The sequence below is a fragment of the Eriocheir sinensis genome, chromosome 11, assembly GCF_024679095.1.
Source record: "Eriocheir sinensis breed Jianghai 21 chromosome 11, ASM2467909v1, whole genome shotgun sequence".
In the NCBI taxonomy this organism is placed as follows: domain Eukaryota; kingdom Metazoa; phylum Arthropoda; class Malacostraca; order Decapoda; family Varunidae; genus Eriocheir; species Eriocheir sinensis.
Window position 1 is genome coordinate 10,689,068 of NC_066519.1, and position 9,996 is coordinate 10,699,063.

Genomic DNA, 9,996 nt, shown 5'->3' on the forward strand with positions numbered 1-9,996 from the left:
TTGTTCCTCGTCTGTGGCGTCAGGCTCCCCAAGCACTGGATAGCGGGACAGGAAATCAGAAGCACAGTTACGTTTTCCTGCAAGGTATTTAACTTGGAATTTGTACTGTTGCGTTTTTTCCTTCAACGCAAAGAGCCTCGGGTTGACTATATCCTTCAATGCCCTGTCGCCCAAGAGCTTCACTAGTGGTCTGTGGTCGGTAACAACCACCAGGTTAGAGCGGCCGAGGAGGAAGAGGCGCGCCTTGCGGACACACCAGGCCACTGCCAGTGCTTCACCCTCAACCGGGACATAACCCGCCTCTGCAACTGTTAAATGACGGCTGCCACAAAGTGCAAGGCGCCACCCACTCTTGCAGCAGAACGGAGCGTCGTTAGCTGGGCACGAACAGTACTGTTGAAGCACAACAAAACCGATGCCTACTTTGCTGAAGTCAGTGATGGCGATAGTTGGTCTGTTTTTGTCATAGAACGTTAAGCCTTCCTTAGCCAGTTTACATATGATCTCCTTCGCTTGTAGGAATTTCTGCTGCAATTGCGTGTCCCAGTAGACCTTCTTGCCTTGAGGTTTACGAAGTAATTCTCTGAACGGCTCCATGACGGGTGCTGTGGCGAGGAACGGCGCCAGCTGGTTCACAAAACCATGCCACGAGCGAATGTCTGTCAGCGTGGGTGCCTCGGGCATGCTGAAACTTTGTATGGCAGCCAGTCGCTCAGCTGTGGGCTTGTAGGAGTCCCACCCTATGTGGAAGCCCACGAAGTCAGGCTCCCTCCTGCAGAACTTGAATTTCTCTTGTTTGAGTCTGATGTCCTTCCTCGCGCACGTCTCCAGGAACTCGTAGGTGTGCCAGAACGAGTCCTCCACATTGGTGTCGTACAGTAGCGTGTCGTCAATGTACTTCAGCCTCCTCGTGATTCCCGCGATGGCGTCGTCGTACCTCCTAGTGTACGCATCCGGGGCTGCACAGCTTGCTTGCCGACTTCACAAAGAACACCTCTTGAGTTGTGGAGCGCCCACCATACTGGACGCTGCATGTGGCGGATCCCAAAGGCTGGAGGAGCACGTTTGCTACGTCGCGCAGGCCGCCACGGCGCTTCAGCAGTGAGTGTGAGATGCCGAGGGCACTCATCAGCTTCGGTCCGGCCACACACACCTGTGCACCCGTGTCTGGCACCCCATGGGTACCTACCAGCTTGCTTGCCCCATGCGCGCAGCGTACCGTCACAGCGATACTCGGCTGCGGCGGTGCCTTGCCGGTAGCCGCTACCACAATGCCAGACGCCTCCACGTCCTCCGCAGCCGCCGCCTGCTTCTTCTGCTTGCATACTGACGCCAAGTGCCCTACCTTGCTGCAGTTGTAGCACACCGCCTTCCTAGCTGGGTAATCAGTCTTTCTTGGGGGGTGTTTACAGCCACAATCGCCAAACTTGCGGGTCTTGTTGCACAGGTGGTGAGTGTTGGTCGCCGCGCAACAGCTGTCTGCTACGTCTGGCTGCGGGGCTGCAGCCGCCGCCACGGCGCCTTCTCGGGCGACGCTCGGTTTCCCGTCAGAATCCTGACCGGCGTCCTTGTGACCCGCTTCAAACGCTGTGCAATAACTGCGCAGCGAGTCCACATCACTGAATGACGCAAAGTTGCGGAACACTTCCTCTCTTAACACCACAGAGTACAGGTCCGACATGAGCTTCCGCAGCAGCACATAATCCGTGAGACTACTATCACAACTAGGGCACAGAAAGTTACAGTCCGCCGCGCCATGTGCCGAGCGCACAAAGTACTCACTTATGGGTTTCTCGGGTAACTGGCTGATGGCGAAGAACCTCCGCCACTCCGCGGCTTGATTCGTGGCCTGGAGCGCAAGGCGACCGACTTGATCCAAGGCTTCCACTGTTGATAGTCCTTGCCACTCCACCACGGTGAGCTTCGCATCCAGGGCGCGCTGCAGGGCTGGGGTGCAGAAGAGGCGTATGTGAAGAACTGCCTCTTCACGTCCCCATCTATTGAGTTCCAGCCAGCACTCCATAGATCTCCTCCAGGATCTGAACGCTGCAGTTGACATCACAGCCTCACACTTCTCGGGCGCGGCTGACGCCGGTGGTCTGGGCGGAGGGCGCTGCCCAGGAGGGAGAGGCGTCATCTGCCGCTGAAGTGCAACAATGGCCTGAGTCTGCGCCTCAAGCAGTTGCTGCGCCTGCTCAAGAGCCGTAGGTGCCCGCCGGGGCCGGTGACCAGACCGTGGTGTTGCAGAGAAGTGGGGGCGTCGGGATCCCATGGTCCAAGACTCACTGCGCCATGTACGAGGGAACAAGTGAGACACGGGCTGAGCGTACGTGAGTCCTTTACTGCGGCTGGTAACAGACTGCCCTACACAGCGGTGGTGCCGGCCAATCCCGGCGGCAGCCCAACATATCGTACATTTATTGACATATTTTACATTTAGTGATTTTTTTTTCTTTTTTTTTTTTACGTTGTTGCCTATTGCGCCGGTAGGCATCTTCCCGGTGGGGCCTGATGGTCGGCCCAAGGCTTCTTCCAGGTGGGGCCTGATGGTCGGCCCAGCCCGTTCTGGCGCAGGCGAGTGTTTATAGTGGCGCCATCTTGCATTGGCTCATGCTGCCCCCCGGAACTCGTACTTGATTCGCTTGGACGGCTTCCTCTAGAGTCCGGGTTGATGGGTGGTCTTCAGGACAGCATGTGGGTAGTTTTAAGCCACTCGGCGGTGACCGAAAAATCCGAGTGGTAGCGTGAGGATTCGAACCCGCGTCGTCCATCACGCGGCGAATGTGGGTCCAGTACGCTATCACTTCGGCCACCGCCTACATAATTATTGGGAAATTGTCTGGAGCTATAGTTATTTAGGATCCACGTCGACTACAGCTACTACAGTTTTCTTTTGCATTCGTCAGCCACAGCGTCGTCCTTTGTATCCACCAGTTTCCTCTTCCTGTTTCGCTCGGGAGACACAGATAGAGTTAATTTTGTTTCAGGCTCATCGCAAGTCCACCATCTGTCCAGGATGACGCACGATATATTATGCAGTTGGAGTTCAGCCGCAGCCTCTTGGAGATGCGGTTGGTAGTCAGCTTTCCACAACACGTAAAGAATTCCAGCGCTTGCAATATTGTAGGGGAAGACGACACTTGTAATGTTGCTTTTAATCACCCATTCTACCAGTTTTGTGATGGACTCTTTAAACCAGAGGAGACGGTCATCATAACTGTCTTCCTTTACCCCACGAATGAAATTTTGATCTTTTAACGTCTGAAGATATCCTTGGTTTATAGGGTTATTTTCCAGTTCGCGGCCAGGAGCATATTGGGTTAGGATACACGCCACATAAGGAAGATATTCACTCGAAGGATTGCGAATATGCAGACTACCGGAAATACCACGATCTTCCCAGCGACACCTGTTCAGTTGATAGATCGGGCTTCTTTCGTGGTAGAGATTACTGTGCGGGTATAATCCATGTAGGCGTCCAGTAAACCCCCTCTTTTCGTAGCAGGAACTGCAGTTGAGGGAAGAAACGATGATGGTCTTGTTGTTGCGGTAGATGTCATCGCCAGGAGAACCGTCTTTGTAGTTGAACACGTAGGCGTCCGACATGGTGTCCTCTGGTATACTGGTGAGTGATGAATAGTACCGCTTCAGCTGATGGCGAGGGACGAGTAGCGAACCATCGTCCCATCTGTTCTCTCTTATAAGCCCGCTCGGGACACCACCGTGTCCGAGCGTGTTCGTCCTCGCCTCCGGCATTTCTCTCTCCATGACGTCGCCGCTCCCTCTGTATAAGCCACGCGTCCAACGCGGCTCAGTATCTACCACGTCCATGATTCTGTTTCTTTCTTGAATCACAATGTAGGACTGCACTAGCACATTGGAAAAGCGGATTTAATATGGAACCCATCTGCAAGTTACCAACGATGGTTGTTTGGTGAAACCAGATCCCTGAATCTTTTGCCGCACGCGCTTATTTTGTATTTCGCTAGGTGATACACTCGTGGCGTCAATGATGTGTTTTATATCAGCAATGTCAGCAATCGTTGGTTTATGACTTGCATTAGAGAGTAAATTCAACATGTATAGGATATTGGAGGATCGAACAGAAGACAATAGGTTACCTCTGCTATCCCATTTTACGATGGGATTGTCTTTTATTCGTTCTAGCATCATATTGACGTATGGCACGTCGATACTTTTAACATACAGAGGTATTAAATTACTTATTTCAGGATTGGAGGAAATCTTGTTCTCCCTAATCCCTGTGACTCTAAGTTGCACGGGTGGTAGTTTTGTGGTTTTGTATACACCAGATCGCGATATTTTTATTTTTTTTTGTAAGTTTTCTTTTTTACAGAGCGAGATGACGGGTTCAATCTTGTAGGAGTGCTTGGTGTTGCACCATGGGACGACACGACAGGACTACTGCTGCTTGTTGGCACATGTTCAGAGACCGGCATGTGATCGGTATGGGTCGACTGGGGTTGAAACACGATTGGCCGTTGACCCCCGGACTCGTGGAGTTGGCGCATCTAGGCTTAATACCTGTTAAAACACGCTCAGCGGTAGACTCGGGAACAAGATAATACGTGCGCATTATCCAAATAATTTTCCGATTAAGAAAGCGGCAACAGGTAATATAGCAGCTAATATATTACCACCCCGTCTCGATGTCAATATAAGTCTTTTCTTATGGAGAGGAGTTTTCTGTCTAGCTATAGCACGTATGTCTTCCCGATAGTTACGTAATTTCTTGATAACTTTGTTATTGAGAGTAAGGTGCTTCTTAACAAATTGGAAAATATTTCAGATATACAGTTCAATTGTTCTCGAGCTGCTTGCTTAATAGCACGGTTTCTATATTTTACGCATTTTCTACATCATTAGCGTCAATCCAGCTGTTGAATGAAGTAGGGTATCCCAACCACGATACAAAATACTGTTTTTTTCCTTTAATTTTTCGTGAACGCAGTATTTTAATATCGTATGACTCAGGCAGAGCGCTTAAGACGAGCTCTGGCGCGTAGAATATCCCCTGTATTGGTTCTCCAGACAAATCTTCTAAGAGATAAGTTCTTGGGCGATTCTTGTGTTTAATTGATTTTATGCGAAAGAGCTCGTGAGTATTTTGCTGCGTGTATCCTTTATGGAATACAGAGGAACGAGCACTTCCAACAAGGCGAACTATTTCCCCAACTGCCAGTCGAGGACTTATGGAAGACGCTGGTTGCTTCGGGTTTTTATACATTGCGTGGAATTGCCGTTTGATTGCAGATGGGTCTTTTAAGTTATGAATATCAATGGGAGTTTGTTTGTTCTTCAGTCCAGAATGTTGTGAGCGGTTGTAGGCATTGACCATGTTTTGCAGCTGATCAATATATCTTGAAGAATTTTGAGACGTGATGAACTTGTAGATGCGTGCTTTCAGTGTACGAATGGCCCGCTCTGCCAAGGCTGCTTTGATCTCACTTGAGTACACTCTGTACAGCTTAATGCCCCGGGAACATAAATAGTTTCTTACTTTTGGATTCCAGAATTCTGTGCCCAAGTCGGTGTTTAATCTTCGTAAGCCTTCAGAATCTTTATTTTCCACCACTTGTTTAAAGGCCACGAGCATAGTATTTGCGTCTTTATTCCGACACGGGACAACTTGCATATATCTAGAAAACACGTCTATGCATACTAACAAGTAGCCTATGTTATTATTTTCCTTTCTTATATGTTTCACGTCTGCTAAATCGGCAGCCATGATTACTTTGGGTTTTGAGGATATTATCTTTTGCCGGGGAATTTTTTTAGTCTGTAGCTTATGCAATGTATATGTTTTATTGCTTCTCAAAAAGTTGAATACGTCATCACGTGTTATTGCCGGATTTATACTTTTTGCTTTTCCCATAATTTCGCCTGAGAGTTTAAACCATAGGGTTCGTTATGTTGGGAGTATAGAGCGTGTAAGAGTTTCTTCTTCCTGGAGTTCACCATTGGAATACGCGTTCACCTGGGGGTTCTCCAACAATGTTTGAGCGAAACTGTAGGGATTCAGGAGTATTTATACCCAAATCAACAAGAAGATATCCATAAGGACGTGAATATACAGCATATTTATATATATCTACAAACTGGTTTGCCTTCTCTTTTCCGAATATTTGTCTGCCCAGAGTGTGAATTTGAGATAAATCGCGCTGTCTTAACAAGAGGAAATGAAAACAGTTCAGGCTAATATTCCTTGCATGTTTTCCACCCATATATAGATTTTGAGTGATAAATATGCATGAAATATTGTTGTGCCGTCCGCGAGTAAAAGCATCAACCACAAATTTGTTCCTTACAGCATCAATGAAAATATCATCAAGTACATACAATGTTCCTCTCTGATCAAACGTATCGTCGTTGGCAATTGGATCAATTATTTCAGACGACACTATAACTTTAGGTCCTATTTCTTTATTTCTTTGAAGAGGATGAGACGTTAAGCCACATATGACAATTTTTTTGAACTTTTCATGATACTTCAGTATAAGCTGCTGTACAAGTTCCGATTTTCCGGAGTTGCTATATTCTGCAACTATTATGCGCGCAGGGTATTGGAAAATATCAAGAAGGTTTTCTGAATATGTCTCAGCCATAGCGGAAACTCTATTAATGATGGTAATTATTAAAGTATGATGCTTAGGTAGCACAGAATATGCATTTTTTCCGCGATTTTATCTCGTATGACCAGATGTGTGTGTGTGTGTGTGTGTGTGTGTGTGTGTGTGTGTGTGTGTGTGTGTGTGTGTGTGTGTGTGTGTGTGTGTGTGTGCGTCTGTGGGAGAGAGGGAAAGAAAAGAGATTAAGGAAAGATAAGACGCCGGGAACAGGTGCGCGGGACATATTCCAGCCTGGTCATTAACCTAATGTCTTTAACCTTTTCCGTGATTATTATCTTGTGGTCATTCGAGCCCTAGTTCCCCGCGATTTTATCTTTTTTTTTTTTCTTTTTTTTTTAATCAAGGGTATAGTACGAAGAGGAAGTGGGTTAGTGGTGAAGGTACAGGTGGGGAATAGGAAAGACAGTAGGAGTGTACAGTTGTATGGTGTAGGTTCGGTAGTTGTTCTGGTGTAGTTATTGTTTATCGGGCACCTTATTTGTATACCCCCGGCGTGCTGGGGGGGGAGGGATGTTTGAATTGTTTGTGTGTAGAGAGCTAAGCTAAGCTATGGCGTCACTTGTGTGAAGTGATGTGTGGGCGGTTGTTCTCGTACTGACTTCAAGCTGCGCGGAAACCAGGGGTGGACCAAGTTCGTGCTGCCGTCAAGCTCCTTGACGTGGGTGTAGTTCACGTCGTCTTGCTGGTCTAGTTTCTCCCATATCTTTCCGGCGGCCTCCCGTAGCCTTGTACTGACTAGTTGTACTCCAAGTCTGCGGTGTTGTGCTGCTGTGTTTTCCCTGTACGGGTATTTCTGTCCGGTGGCAAATCTCAGCGCTTTGTTCTGCAGCCTCTGAAGCTGTAACATCTTGGTGTGGGAAGCCATGTGTGTCGGGGTGGGTGATTAGTCTTATCTTAACCCTTCAACTACCCCCTCTTCCGTCACCCCCCCCCGCTTCCGAGAGGGGGGGGGTGAGGGGGGGGTGAAAAGGTGAAAGATGTGTGTGTGGGGGGGGAGGGGGGGAGACCAGCTACCCCCTCTTCCGTCACCCCCCCGCTGACCCCCACAACCCCCACTTCCGTGCCCCCCCCGCAAAAAATACCCCCACTTCCGTACATTTGTTACTACTTATGTTACAAGTCTCCTACCCCTACGCTACGCTCTAGTCTTGCATATATTATACTGAAACCAGATTGGCGAGAGCGTTTTTGCGTTGGCTTCCGCGGCTCCTTTCCTCCCCGCCGCTTTGCCACACAGTCCTAACACCTATCTTCGCCTCTCATATGTTGACTATGGGTAAAATATGAAAGGAAAAGATAGGTGTTAGGACTGTGTGACGGAACTGTATCATCACTTTTGCACTTAAAAGTTTACCGTTTACCGTTGATGAGGTTTCAGGCCCCGCTCCACTGTCAGCGCAGCGCTCCGCAGGGCCGTCAGCAATAATGATGTTAGCCTCAATAATAATCCTCGATATGCACTTATTCACAACGTCGTAGTGAGTGAGTGAGTCTTAATTGCTTTCATGGATAACCTACGTACTGATGTCCTTTCATAAACATGGCATCATTATTGTCGTGCTAATCACAATATCTTTCCTTTTTATAGTATCACAAATATCCATTGTTTCATTTTCCATTTATCTGATATTTTCTTTATATTATCACATTTCAATGTCCAACGATTATTTCCAACTCACTGTACATTTATCACATACAATTTATCTTCGAGTCTCAAACACCAATTAATAGCAATGATCGGTTATGTTACGAATTCTCTCAATTTCAGTTTGAAGTACTACACAACACTGGTCATTCGCTGAGTGGTTGATTTCAGGCTTATTGTACCTCACACAATTTATGCATTTCCTCTCAGCCATGGAACAATCTTTTGATTTATGATCACCAGCGCGCTTGTTACATTTTGGGGATTCTCCATTGTTTTTGGCAGTGCAGTTGGCCTGAAGATGGCCGTATCTTTGACAATGGTAACATATTATGATTGCATGGTATCTATCTCTCACAGTGTACACTCCCCATTCTAGTTTTATCCTGCCATGATGTTTATGAATTAATTCTCTGACAGTTGGATCACATTTCATAATATAGTGCATTGTGCCACCAGCAGCAGGCTTGGTAAAAATCTTCTCAATTTTCCCCTCAACTCCAGGAATCGAGTGTAGGAAGTCATTCGTGTTTAACATGGAGTGCAAATCCAATTTATTTTAGGTATATTATCCTGCTGGACTCCAGTCAAATTAGTACACTTCACATGACACCACCTTGGACACAAACAGCATGCAATCCACTTCTCGCCTGTAAAATCTTCACAGACACAACAGGAATCTTTCAGACTCCTGGTTCTGCCCGCCATTGTCGACTCAGTAGTTCCAAGGAGCGAGGAGCTCACCCCGGCACGTCGTCACCCTACCTCTCTCAACTTTATTATCGTTTTTTTTTTTTTTTTGCCCACTTATTCCTTTTTTTATTCTCTCCTTATTTCCAAACCACTTGAGGGTGCTGCACTGAACACCTGCTTACACACATCAGTTTGTTTTTCAAAAAGAAATGTCAATAGATAAATAAAACACTAAATATACTTACCGAAAATATCGATTGGTTGGCTGAGACGACAGACTATGTTGTGTTGGCGGTGTACTATACGCTGCCCAATAAAACGCTTATACAACAAAAATAAGAGTTTTGAATAATTTTTTTACTTATATATGCTTTCTGCATGCTAGGTATGTCATATCATTGCAGATTTACTCATTTACTTTGAATTTATTGGTTGCAAATCTCGTTTTCGTCACCTCAATAACTCACCAAAATCTCCTCACCAAAACGCCGATTTTTCGTTCGCGAGCGACTGAAAAGCAGCGGTCGAGAGCGACTGTAAAGACCCGATCGCGCAAGGAAGGCTGTAAGACCGAAGGCCCTCTGTGGAAGACTACTACCGCATTAATGTCTTCTTCAAGGCGACTGATGAAGTTCAGCAAGATATACAACTGCGCTTTGGACCAAAACAGCAGCAGGCTGCAAGCTTCTCTTGTGTCATACCGGCGCTCATGCACTTTGACAATGTCGAAGGAGATTGGCAGAAACTAGAGAAGGCAGTTGATCAATATGCCAGCTTGTTTTCTGACCCAATCACAGTGATCAGAGCAGAGTATGATTTGTGGTGCCGTAAGTGGCAGAATCAACCTGCTGTAGACCGACCTCGAACAGCGCTTGCTGCACTGGATCATTGCTACCTGTTGTGTTTGTGGTCTGCCAGCACTTGGTTACTCCTTACAGCACCACAACGTACCTGTAATACGTGGTAACTGGTTATATCCCATCCTCGTCGACGTGTCCGTGGTGTCAA